The sequence below is a fragment of the Eubalaena glacialis genome, chromosome 2 (assembly GCF_028564815.1).
Source record: "Eubalaena glacialis isolate mEubGla1 chromosome 2, mEubGla1.1.hap2.+ XY, whole genome shotgun sequence".
NCBI classification, from domain to species: Eukaryota; Metazoa; Chordata; class Mammalia; order Artiodactyla; family Balaenidae; genus Eubalaena; species Eubalaena glacialis.
Genome location: NC_083717.1, coordinates 193,112,617 through 193,125,614, shown reverse-complemented (window position 1 = coordinate 193,125,614; position 12,998 = coordinate 193,112,617). Strand labels below are relative to the sequence as shown.

Here is a 12,998-nt window from a genome sequence, read left to right as displayed (position 1 = left end):
CTCATTCCTAACAGGTGAGTCACTGCAACACACCCACTGACGTGAGCCTGAGAGGTCAACTCTCCTTCAAGTTGAAAGTTCAAATGATATGATCTGAATGTTTGTTAACAACAAAAATGAGCTCTCTGCAAGGGTGAACTGTCCTCCCGAACCGGTGGGGCTAAGCTCAGGAACGAGAGCCTCAGCAGCCGTCCTCGTCCCCAGGGCTGCCTCAGACCTCAGCCCCCCAGGCAGCAGGCTGTCTGGGCGCCTTTTACAAAATATTAGCAAACAGATACTTCAGTCCCATGCAATCAAGATATCAATACAGTTTAAATGCACAGGGCAACTGGTTTTCAAACAAACTATGCTACACATATTTCTAACAACCAGCAAACGATCCTTTGGTAATGAAGAGGATAGGCCTTCGTTTATTATTTTCACAAGTTTGGCACTTTGAATGTGGGTCTTTCTAACTTGGGCCTCCCCCTCCAAAGCCAACCATCCTGATATCCTGGAAGCAGAAATAGGCAGGGCCCCCTCTCTGGAAGTCAGGCTCTCCTGGCACCCTGGGGTGTGTTGCTGGAAAGAAGCTCTGCAGATGGAGAGAGCTCTGCCAGAACCTCACCAGCACACAGGGCTGCGGCCGTGCTTTGGGTATGTCGAGGACTGCCAGCCTCCAGGAGGCATGGACGTGCCAGTCCATTCTACACTGCCCGCACACGGAGGGCTGGGATACTGCATGCACACAGGCTAGTCCCCAACCTCAAGGAGAAAACCATCTCTCAGCCACAGTCTGTTGTCAGGAACCAAGAGACCAAGGCAGATGTCACCAGAGGAAGAACTGGGCCGAAAGGACAACTCTGGTAAACGAAGAGAAAGGATGTGCTGCTCAAGGGAAGCTGAATTTATTTACACTGATCATGAATGTAGGCTCTCAGCTGGAACATCTCACTTAAAATGCCAGAAGGTTCAGAACCCATTCATAAGCTTTTCAGAATGCATGCAGTCGCCATGGTAACCATGACATTATATTTCTAGGCGTTGCACATATAAATTACCACCCGTAATGCATTTAATACAGTTTGGGGCCACCAACTCATAGCAAAATAAATCTGAGTTCTGACTCTCAGCCTGCCTCTTAGACAAACAAAGCAGAACAGCTGGAGGTAGCATCCAACTCACCCCAGGATAAGGACAGGGCTGCACACACTGAAAATGCTCATCTGAAGGCAGATGAGAACTAAGGAAATCAGACTTCATCAGCCACCACCATATGGTTGAGATTTTATATAACAAAATGTTCCATGCCAGATTCATGAAACTGTCGTTGCTTAAGTTAAAGAAACCAACATACTACATCCATAGCTACATCTCTGGAATTCGACCATGTTTAGCAAGTCAAAGAAAAAGCAGATCTCTTTAAAGAACATCTTTAATTTATTTAGAGGGCATTTGTCAACACAAATAAGGTAGTTGTTCAAATGTCCAGACTGTCTTTAATAAGAAATCAAAGTTTTATTTCTCAGGTTCAGAAGAGATCTACTTAGTCATAATTCTTTACCTTCATCAGGGTCATTGATAAACATTTAAAATACACATCATGCATGGTTTTTAAAGTCCCTTACCTTCTCATAATCCACCATGAACACAGAGAAGACAACAAAATTACCGTGCACAACCTGCAAAGGCATCTTCAGCCTCACATCCCCAGGCAGCCCACTGCATCGGGAACTTAACAGAGCTGCTGCAGGACATGCCTGTGCTGGCACAGTGTCCACAAAATTGCCTCTGTCCTTATCACTAAACGGCTAAGTCCAGGGGAGCATCACCTTCTACCCCCTCCTTCAGACTGCAGGCCACAGGTAGCAGCTGTGAAGGCGAGCAAAAGACCTCCCCGCCGGTTGTTGCCATATTAACAGAGACTTTGGCAACCGCTGCATTGCAGTCTTTCTGCAAGCTACCAACCTCAGAAGCAAGAGCGCTGGAGAGAGACTCCCCAGCACAGGAAGCTGCCTTTTGCATCACAAAGATTTTGTAAAGATCTCTTTAAAAAACGTTGCAAAAACCTTGGGGGGAGCATTTCTAGATTTCCAACTTGTTTCCTAAAGGCTGACTAGTTTGTGGTGTTCACTGGAGGATGGCTTTGACAATGTACTGTGCTGGGTGAAAATGCGGACATTAATGAAATGTGCGTGAGGACACACCATTTTTAATGCTCAAGTAGTCCCGGTGAGAGTCCTGCACATCTGCTGCCTACCACCAGCTTCAGAGCCTGACGGAGGAGCTCCTGGGAACCAACCAAGACTTTCACTCCAGAAGATGCAAGCGCAGCAAGCACTTCTAGTGCCTCAGTGGCAGCAATCACCTTGACCACTCAGCTACCTTCACAGACAGCGCTCTTGAAATATTAAACCATTGCCCGTACAACCAAACTCAGAAAAAGACACTTAAGATAGTGGCATGCTTACTAAGTGACCTTTCATCTTCGTTGCTTCATTCAGTTTACTTAGTGAGCATTTAACCACGTGCTATCTGTGAAAGGACGTGAGTAAGGCCGAGCTCGCTGTCCTGATGGCGAGGGGCTCTCCAGTGGGGTGACACATGGAGGACAAGTCATTCCAGGCTGGAGGACTGGGATGCGGGGGAGGGCAGCGCAGCCGGGGAGATGGAACTGGAGCCGGTGTGGGGTTCCAGGGCAAGGTTCTACGAGGAAGAACATCGAACAGGAGCTAAAGGATGTGCCCCCCGCTGAGAAAACGGGGAGACGAGGGGAGAACACCCTCAAAATGGTGCAGCGTTCCTCGGCACGTGCCAGTGAGTCCCCAGCGAAAGCGCGTGCAGGCTCCATCCTGAAGCCCATCAGACCCTCACGGCCGCCCAGACAGACATCCGAGCACCCGGTCCCTGAAGCACACACTCGTCCTGGGCGCACGGCCACCAAGCGGAGGTGGCCGGTTCTGAACGGAACAGGGCGGCCCTGCACCAGGCCCCTCGGTACACAGCAGCTGTCCCCCCGCGGCTCCAGCCACCACCTCCCGGCGGGGTTACCGTGGAAGCTGCCGAGCCCGACGCTGACCAGGTAACGGACCAGGTAAGGGAACCAGCAAATCAAGGACCCTACTACTGGCCACTCCCCCCTCGAGCGGCAGGACCGGCCCGTGGCTTCCCCGCAAACAGCCCGCCCTTCTCTCGGGGGAGAGCCCTGCTCTGCCTTCCCTCTGACCCCGACTCCCCTCACTCCTCAGGCTCCGGAATCTTCCCCTCCAGGAAGTCCTCACCGGCGCCCTTCCCACCCCCAGCAGCCAGGACCCTTCCGCTGGGCTCCATCGGCCCCAGTGGTGACCACACTATAAGGAAGTGACACTGCATATCTGCAGGGCCCAGCACATCACCGGTGTGGCCGGCGTTCGCGGGGGGGGCCCCATGGGGCGGCCCCCTGCTCCACGCCATGAGGAGCTCCCGCGTCATCTCCCCCTGAGGCGCAGAGGATCTCAGCTACAGGCCAGGTGGGAGGCCCAGGAGTCACACCGCCCCGGCTCCGGCTCCACAGACCACAGCCTCACCACAGGCACCGGCCCAGGCCCAGCAGCACCCCCTGGAGAAGAGGGTGCCTCCCTGGGGCTTCACTCAGGGGAGCAGGAGGGAGCACATTTATGGAAATGCTGCAGCCTTCCCACCCCGATCTCTCCCCAGAAAGGCGCCATGTGAATAAATGAATATCTCAGACCAAACCAGAGGCACCTCACGTGTGAATTCCTGACTGGCCGGATCATCTCACAGCACGAGGTGGATGATCAGAAGGAAAGGTAGAAAGAGACAGCGTGAGGACATTTCTCTTCGCTTTATAGAGACCCACTAGAGTGGTTTAGGACGCAGAGGAACTTCCATGAAATGCCTCCCGGCACACTTAGGCGCCAGCCAGGCACTCCCCCCAGATGCTCCCCCAGATGCGGCCTTTCAAATCGGGGATCAAGGCGGCTCTCTGCGGCCGCACCGCTGTCAAACAACTCCTCAGTGCCTCGGAAACCTGAGCCTGGGTCACCAGAACCCGGGGCTCTGGCCCGAGCGGGCTCTCCCAGGAGGGTCTGGAGGAGCCGGCAGGGGTCTTACCTCAAGACTCTGCGCTTCCTGGACAAGCAATCCTCGAGGTGCGGGAGGGGCGACAGCGGCCAGGGCTGAGACCCCAGGCCCAGCACTGAGAGCTGCATGGGGGTGGGGTCTCGAGGGCCAGCGGCGGCGGGCTGGGGGGGCCGCTACAGGGCCACACAGCACCCGCCTCCCAGGTCCGCCATCTGAAAGCCAAGGGCAGCGAGCCAGGCCCAGCAGTGCACAGAGCCAGGCCCCGCCGGCCCGCCCGCCTGGCAGCGGCTTCCTACCGTCTCTACTGCACGCTGAGGCGGCCGGACTCAAACACGAGAAGGAATTTTTCAGGTGCACCGCCGGGCGGGCGCTCAAGCAGGGCCGCCTGGCTGCGGGCTCTGGACTTCGCACAGCCCTCCTGGAGAGGGCAGGGCCCGCTCTCGCACACCCTGCTCCCTCTGACACCGGCTCCCAACCGATCGCTCTCTCTTTCCGAATCTGGAATCTCTTGTCTGTAGGAAAGGAGTAACACTTATCCTACAAACCTTACAGAGTTGACCTGATTAACTGCTTTAATGCATGCGTAAGGTTCCTGAAAGCATAAGCTTCTCAAAATGTAAGGCACAACTGTCACAAAATAAAGCCGGTATCCACAAAGCACTCAATAATTATTTTTCCAAGCTTAACTCAGTTTAAATACATGATGAGAGACCTGAAAGGCTCTCCCCATTAACTGGAATGACCACGGCACAACCTGCTCCTTTGTTAAAGAGGAGTAATGGAATTCATAACTAACTCAGGCAATTCGCTAATATTGCTAATGTACATTTACATGAATTTGATACAAATTATGGAAACATCCCTGTAGGTCTCATTTGGATACTTAACAAAATGCTCAAGAGTATCACTACTATCTTAAGGTGTTTACTACTTCAAAAATAGACAACCCAGTTACCAAAATTACCGTAAAAAAAGCCAAAGGAGTGAGTGTATACTGCCTGAAGGGAAAATACACAGACAGACAAATCACTCAGTCACTCCTTGTGCTGCTGGGGCCGAAGAACAAAGGGTGTCCCCAAGAAGAAACAGGGAGAAGAATACAAGAAAATTATCAATATAAAATACAGACAAGAGTTAGCTGGCTTGGATGCAGAACAGGCTTAATTAGCTGCAAAAAAATCTAATGGGACACTTATTTGATAAGACCCTGTGATGACTGTCAGATGGGATCTGATCTTAGGAAAGAAGGATACTGTAAATTCTGGCTGCTTCTCCAGGCAACAGGGCCCAGGGGCTTCAAACATGAAACAGGAGCTACCAGGTCACCAATAAAGGCCCCAGTTACAAGAAGTAAAGCCTCTTTACAAATTTAAACGGGAACCTGAACAGTAAGTCAAAGCTGATGCAAACCCCTCTAGGTCTACACCCAAGAGAAATGAAAACATCTGTCCCATAAACACCTGTACATGAATGTTCCGAGCTGCACTATTCATAACAGCCCAAAAGGGGAAACAACACAAATGTCTATCAATGGACTTAACGAATACGTAAAATGTGGTGCATCCACACAAAGGAATATTATTCAGCCACAAAAGGGAACAGCCTGCTGACACATGCTACAACACGGATGAATCTTGAAAGCATGATGCTAAGTGAAAGAAGCCAGACACAAAAGACCACATACTGTATGATCCAATTCATATGTAATGGTCAAAATAGGCAATGGTTGCACAATACTCTGTGAATGTACTAAACACCACTGAACTGGACGCTTAGAAGAGGTGAACTCCATGGTATGTGACTATCTCAATTAAGGTATCTTTTAAAAAGAGGACACAGTCAAGCAAAAGGCCAAACATCTGATAGTTAATTAACATCACTTAATGAGACGCAGCTCACCATCTCAATTAAAGAAATAAAAAAGGGAACACGTTATAACAAGTCTTCATTTTGCCCCCCCAAAATGCATTATTTTGGGGGTGTCCCTTCCAAATAATTGTAAATAAGCTTCTCATTGTTCAAAACAACTCATAACCATTTTTGGTAACTCTTTCTCTCCCCCAAATCTCACAGTTCACCCATTCTGTAACAAAAAAATTGATTTTAGATTTAATGTAAAATATAAATTACACCTACATACAAATGTAGCACTTTTAAACACGAGGGAGGATGATCACTAGGGAAACTACCAACCCCACCACCATTGCCAAAAAGTACTCATTAGTTCTTTCTACTGTGGAATAAATATGAGCACTTGGGTTTTTAAGACCCAGAAATATTTACAAGACTTGAAGTCAATACAGTCAAAGAAAACACACGCAGTGACTGAACATAAAACTCATAAAAACAAAAACAAGCCTATGTATAAAATAACAGATTTATAGAAAGACTACATCCTCTACACCCAGCAAAAGAGCTCCCAACTCACTCCCGTTGCTGTATGTCCATCTCAAAGTTTTCAACAACCCAACCAACAGAAGGCAACATAGCCACCTGAGCACAATTCTGTAATTGGCTAAAATCGTCATTACAATAATGTGTGTTTCTATTTTCCGCAGGAAGAGAATCATGTCTACTCACAATTCACAATGAGTCAACCAGTGTGTAAAATATTTTACATAATGGGAAAATTTATCGTGACCCAAAAGTTCAGTGTGTTCTCATTAAGTTACCAGAAATTACAGATGTGAAGATACTTCTGTTAGCTTAACCAAAATCAAGAAAAGAAACTTCTTTAGATATGCACACATTTTCGGTTTGGTAGATCTAATTCTTTTTATGCTACTGTATTTCAAACTACTCAGATTGGTAAATCCGTAGTTTAAATACTGAATAAAGAAAATCTGCATGTTGACAATATAGGTAATTTTAAACTGGTTTTGACACTGCGTCTCTTGCTACCTAAATAGCTAAGCGATGTCAAAACCTGGCAGAGATGGCTTCGGTTTTTGCAAACACCCCTACGGTGAAATGGTTTTTCCAGAATTATGATACCATCTAATGTGTTAATTAATGGAGCCTTCCCATTGTGCCTCACTGTGAATAAAAACTTCTGTGGAAAATCTTACATGCAGTGTTGCATCCATTTAACATTTTCTCATATGTTACATTCAGTGTTTTTTTTTGTTTTGTGTTGTTTTTTTAACAACCCCAGGAGGAAAAAACACTTAAGTAATTAAAACACACACAACTTTTCTATTATGACCTTTTAAAAAACCCTTAGTTCTCCTATGATACTCTAAAGGCTACACTGGGAAACTGATATGTTTATACATGAAATACAGATGCAAACATTTTAAACTACATAATCTATTGATATACACACTCTAAGAAATCAAATATTTCCAATTCTATAAACATAATACATCTGTAGCAAAGATAATACCACTGGATACTTTTTATGTTATACATTGGTCCCCCCAAAAGGGTAACTATAAAACACAAGGAGGAGTCTCTTTTAAACCCTGTTAAATAAATTATTTGCAAATATTAACCACAAAACTCTGGGTGATGCCACCATTAATCACTCATAAAACCCCAGAATGTGTCTTGAAGGAAGTTTTTACAATACAAACGCTGTTCTTAACTATCTTAAAATATATCGCAAAAGACCATTCTCACAAGTCTTTTTGAAAACTATAATATCTCATAAAATCTGAAAGACTGCAAGTGTGTTTCTGATTCAGTGGCATGGCTCATTAAATCTGAAGTCCAGTACCTTGGACAAAACTAATTCTAAATCTTTTGAAAGAATAATCTTTAATGTACATGTTCATATGAGAGTTAATACAATCTACATAATTTATCAAAGATCACATAAAAACTTCAGATACAAAGTGACACCTGCTTCAGGTACAAACTATTTCACCCTATATCCTTTTCAAATGCCTGAAATACACATTTTTAGACTTATTTCAGTATTGGCTCTTTGTTTTCTACTTTAAAAAGGCAAGCTTTCCTGCAGCCTGGCAATTAAACATTTTTTCAAAATGCAAGCACCATCTCAGAAAGTAGGTAAAGCTTTTTAAATTAAAGATTTCTATTTACGTCAAAAACGCATCCTAAAAACATTAAAATAAAACTATACTCACATTTTAAAAGTCAGAAAACATATATTAAATCCACCCAATGTTGAAAACTTTTGGCTCAAGAGGGCAGAGTGTGAGAGTGCAGACAGGTCACCCCAGAGCTGAGGGCCTCAAAGTTCTCCTCCCAGCCGTGAGGCTTGATTCGCAACCGTGGAGGGGACAGAGGTACACAGGGTCTGGAACGGAAGACCACGTGCCGTGCAGCACCTCGTCCGAGCCTCCCTCTTCCGCCCTGAACCTGTGGCCAGGCGGCCAGGCTCGAGGGAAGGAACCCAGGATGACGCAGGACAGCCACCGCCTACACGCCCCGCACCGCACCGCACCGCGGCACGGCGCCCCGCAGCCAGCGCCTGGGGGGCACACTTCTCGAAAGCAAGGGCGGGGGATGACAGCAAAGCCAGTGACTGGCAGCAGTGCCCGCCCCATGTGTGCTCCTCACAGCACCCCAAGGGAGCACAGGCACTGTGTTTTCCTCTTTTCCAGCCCACGTGGCACAAATGCCTGAAAAGCAGACGTGCACCCAAACAGGTCCACGGTCCCTTATCTGTGATTCCGAAATCCCAAAAGCTCTGAAAACATGTTCATAACACGCCCTGGCGCGGTGTGGGGCTCCCACAGCCTCTGTCCCACTGGCCGCGAATGGTCACACACCTGCTGCAAAGATCTTAGTGTCTGATTACACGGTGCTGCCTAGGATGTTCCACGATGTGTGGTCTATTCACGCATTCCATTCTAAAATCTCCAAAATTCCAAACTCCAAAACACCCCAGCCCCCAAGAGTAGCAAAGGATTGTTAAATGACAACAGGACAAGCCCTGGCGGAAACAGGGACACAAGAGCCCTCTCGAATGGCCAGGAGACAACAGCAATCCGGATTAAAAGTCTAGATTTACATACACGTTTGTTTGTTTTGCAAACTTTTCTGGGCACGAGTGTGCCAGACCCCTCAGCAGAGGCTGGATATAGCAGGTTGAAAACAAGGCTGCAGTCCCTGCCTTCATGGAACTCGGGGAGTACCGAGCGAATGCTCGTCGTCACACGTGCCAAACACTGCCACGGTCAGAAGCTGAAGGCCAGAAGGTACCCGTGCAGACCCTCCAGCGGAGCCACGCGGAGGGCGGTCAGGGAAGGCCTCTCCTCCGAGTGCCCGCAGGAAGCCAGCCTCAGGAATGGGAGCGCTGCTCTGGAATTCAAGACAGGGCGAGGGAAGGAGCAGGCTCCACACGACTGTCCAGGAGGTCGTGGGAGAACTGGGAAGCAAGGGACATGGGACCTAGTCATGCAAATAAACCTCCAGTTACAAATCAAGCCCCCTCTAAGCCTCAGCCATCTCATCTGTCAACAAAAAGAGGGACCAGAACCCGGATGTTCCACACGCTCCCACCCCATGAAGTAAATCTGACTGTTCACAGCACTTTCTACTAAGGAGGCTGAAGAACCTAAATGGGGAAGGGGGACTTAATTATACTAAAACTGTATAGAAAGAAAAGAAAGCAGGCAATGCGATAACTAGGAAAGAAGATGAATAACTTTTCATCAGTGCTGATTAAGTCCCGTAAAAGGCTGGCTAACAGCACTACACTCCCGCAAACCACGCTGCCAGAATGAAAAGATGCACAGCATAGCTGTTAATCACTTTGTGAAAACAGGAAAAAGTTCACTAAAATGTCCTTGGAAGGTGTGGCACTTCAGGGGCCCTGCATGGCCTTCCCCGCGCAGAATGCAGTGCTTGCCAAGCAACTATTAAGATGCACCAACGGAGGGATATTTGGAGCAGCTGCAAAAGCTCTATTAAGGATAACAAAACGTGTAAGTGAATCCCAAACTCTTTAAGGTTAAATACTCACTTGGGTGACATTTAACAACGTAACAATAGAATACAATAATGAAGTGGTTTCTCAAACTTTTCCACCAAAATAAACCCAAAGGCACAGGAGAGAGAACCCCGAGGGTAAGCATTCTGAGGCAACTCAACTTACCGTGAAGTCTTAGGTTTCACATTAAAAATTCATACAAATTTTACATTTAACCCCACAACAAATCCTACAACACCCCTTCCCTCCTTGTCACTCTTAGCTTTTGGAAACAGAAGCAATCTGAGCTTTTCTCATCCTCCCACGGCCAAGCGAAAGGCCTGCCAGCCTCCTCTGCCTTCTCTCCTGATCCTGTGGGCAAGGCCTCCCCCTCCACGCTGGCCCTGGACCCCAGCCCCTGCCACCTCAGCCTCTCTCCAGGACCACTCCCACCAGCGCCCGAGGAAGAGGCAGTCTATCCCAGCTCCCCACCCCTATCTTTCTGTTCACCTAGAGCAAACTCTTTCTAGGAGTTGTCAATACACACATCCCATCCTCCCATAACTTGTACCCGCCACGCTACAGCAGCCTCCCAACACCACTCTTGCCGAAGTCCTCAAAGACCTCCACGTTCCCAAATCCAATGGTCAACTCTCACTCGACCTGCTTGATGTCCAAGTAGCTTTTCCTGACTCCAAAAATGTCTCTCCAGCCCCACCTCCCCCGTGATTTCCAGGCGGGTACATCTCATTACCAACTCAACATCTCCACGTGAGTACCCGAAAGGCACTTCTGAACTCTTGGTGCCCCCTCCCCTCTGACCCACCTCTAGCAATCCCTGGCTCCGTAAACGGCACCATACAATTGCTTAGGTCATAAAAGCCTCCCCTTCCTCACGTGCCCCACACCCAGTCATCAGCAAAGACTGTCAGCTCCATCTTCAAAACATATCCCAAATCCAACCACACTTCTCACCAAGCTCCAGCCACACTGGCCTCCTTGCTGTTTCTAAAACACACATATTCCCACTTCAAGGTGTTTGAACTTCCTGACCCCTCTACCTAAAAACCTTCTTCTCCCAGATCTTCACATGGCTCCCTTCCTTCCTTCTGTTTCAGTCCCTACGTAAATGCTGCCTGCTCAGAAAGGCCTTCCCTGACCATGCTACTACACGCTAGCCCATAAGCCTGCTTCTCTGTCCTCCTCACATCACTCTTTAGCATCCACTGATACAGTTATCGGTTTGTTGACTATCCCTCTCCCCCATTAGAATATAAACTTCGAGAGGGCTAGAATCTGGACTCCTTCACCACTGTTTTCCCAACTCTTGGATCAGAACCCAACTTAAAGCAGGGGGCTCAATCAATATCTGTTGAATCTGTTTGCAGCCTTACTGTGAAAGATTTTTTCGTTAACATGAAACATTCACTCACTTACTCAACACTACAACACAAGAGTTTGCATACCCTTGACTTAGAAGTACAGCAAACACATTTCTCAAGTCCTCCTTATGAACTCTGTCCTGGCAGCATCACAGGGGGGCAGGAAGACCCGGCTACGAGGTTACCCTTCACAACGCTGTAAATGGAGAAAACTGGAAACAACCCAAGTGTCCAACAACAGAGAATTGAATCAAGAAACTCTGACACAATCATACAACCACCACATAATCAACCAAATTGGATGCCATTCTATTAAAAAGTACTTCTAACATAAATATGAGAATCACATAATTTTAAATCTACTAGTGGCCAAATTAAAAAGGTAAAAAGAAATAGGTAAACTTACATAATGTATATTATTTAACCCAATATAAAATTTTATAACTTCAATATATAATCAATATAAAAAATTATTAATGAGATATTTTGTGTTCTTTTTTTCCACACTAACTCTTGGAAATCTGTTGTCAGTTTACACTTACAGCACACCTCAATCTGGACTGGCCACATTTCATGTGCTCACTAGCCACACATGACTCAGGGCTACTGTGTTATAGTACAATTATAGACTAAGAAAAAGGAAAATGTTCATGATATAATAAGTGAAACAAAGAAAGTTATACGTTGCAGAAATTGATCCTAAAATGCATAAGGGAATGCAAGGGACTCAGAACAGACAAAACAATCTTGAAAAAGAACAAATTTGGAGGATTCATGATCCCCAATTTTAACAGACATATAGATCAACAGCATAGAATTTAGAGTCCAGAAATAAGCCCTTACATTTGTGGTCAATTCATTTTTTAAATCCTTTTAAAAATTATTTATTTATTTATTTTTAATCTTAATTTTTTCGGGGGGCAGCGCTGTGTTGCATGTGGGATCCTAGTTCCCTGACCAGGGATCGAACCTGTGCCCCCTTGAAGTGCAAGCACCGAGTCTTAACCACTGGACTGCCAGGGAAGTCCCCTGTGGTCAATCAATTTTTGACAAGGGTACTGAGACCGTTCGATGGGGGAAAGAATACTCTTTTCAACTAATAGACAATTGGATAGCTACATGCGAAAGAATGAAACTAGACCCCCTACCTCACACCATACACAAAAACTAACTCAAAATGGATCCTAGGCTAAAGGTAAGAGATAAAACTATATAACTCTTAGAAGAAAACAGGAATAAATCTTCCTGATCTTGGATTAGGCAATGGTTTCTTAGATATAACACCAAAGGCACAAGCAACCAAAGAAAAAATAGATAAACTGGATGTCATCAAAATTTAAAACTTTTGTGCATCAAAGGACACCATCAAGAAAGTGAGAAGACACCTCACAGAATGGAGAAAATAGTTATAAGTCATATATCTGATAAAAGAATTGTACTCAGAATATATAAAGAACTCTTATACTCAATAACAAAAAGACAACCCAACTTTAAAAATGGGCAAAGAATATGAATAAACATTTTTCCAAGGTAGATATCTAAATGGTCAATAAGCACACAAAAGGATGCTTAACATAATTAGTCATTAGGGAAATGCAAACCAAAAACCACAATGAGATACCATTTCACACCCACTAGAATGTCTAAAATAAAAAAGATGAACAATAACAGTG

The 12,998-nt window shown here is 46.2% G+C and overlaps 1 protein-coding gene across 9 annotated transcripts in view; it reads right to left on the bottom strand.

Annotated features, from left to right (window-relative positions):
- Nucleotides 1-12,998, bottom strand: part of TRAF3 (TNF receptor associated factor 3) — a 110,583-nt gene that overhangs the window by 68,063 nt on the left and 29,522 nt on the right. The gene's annotated exons all lie outside the window — the stretch shown is intronic.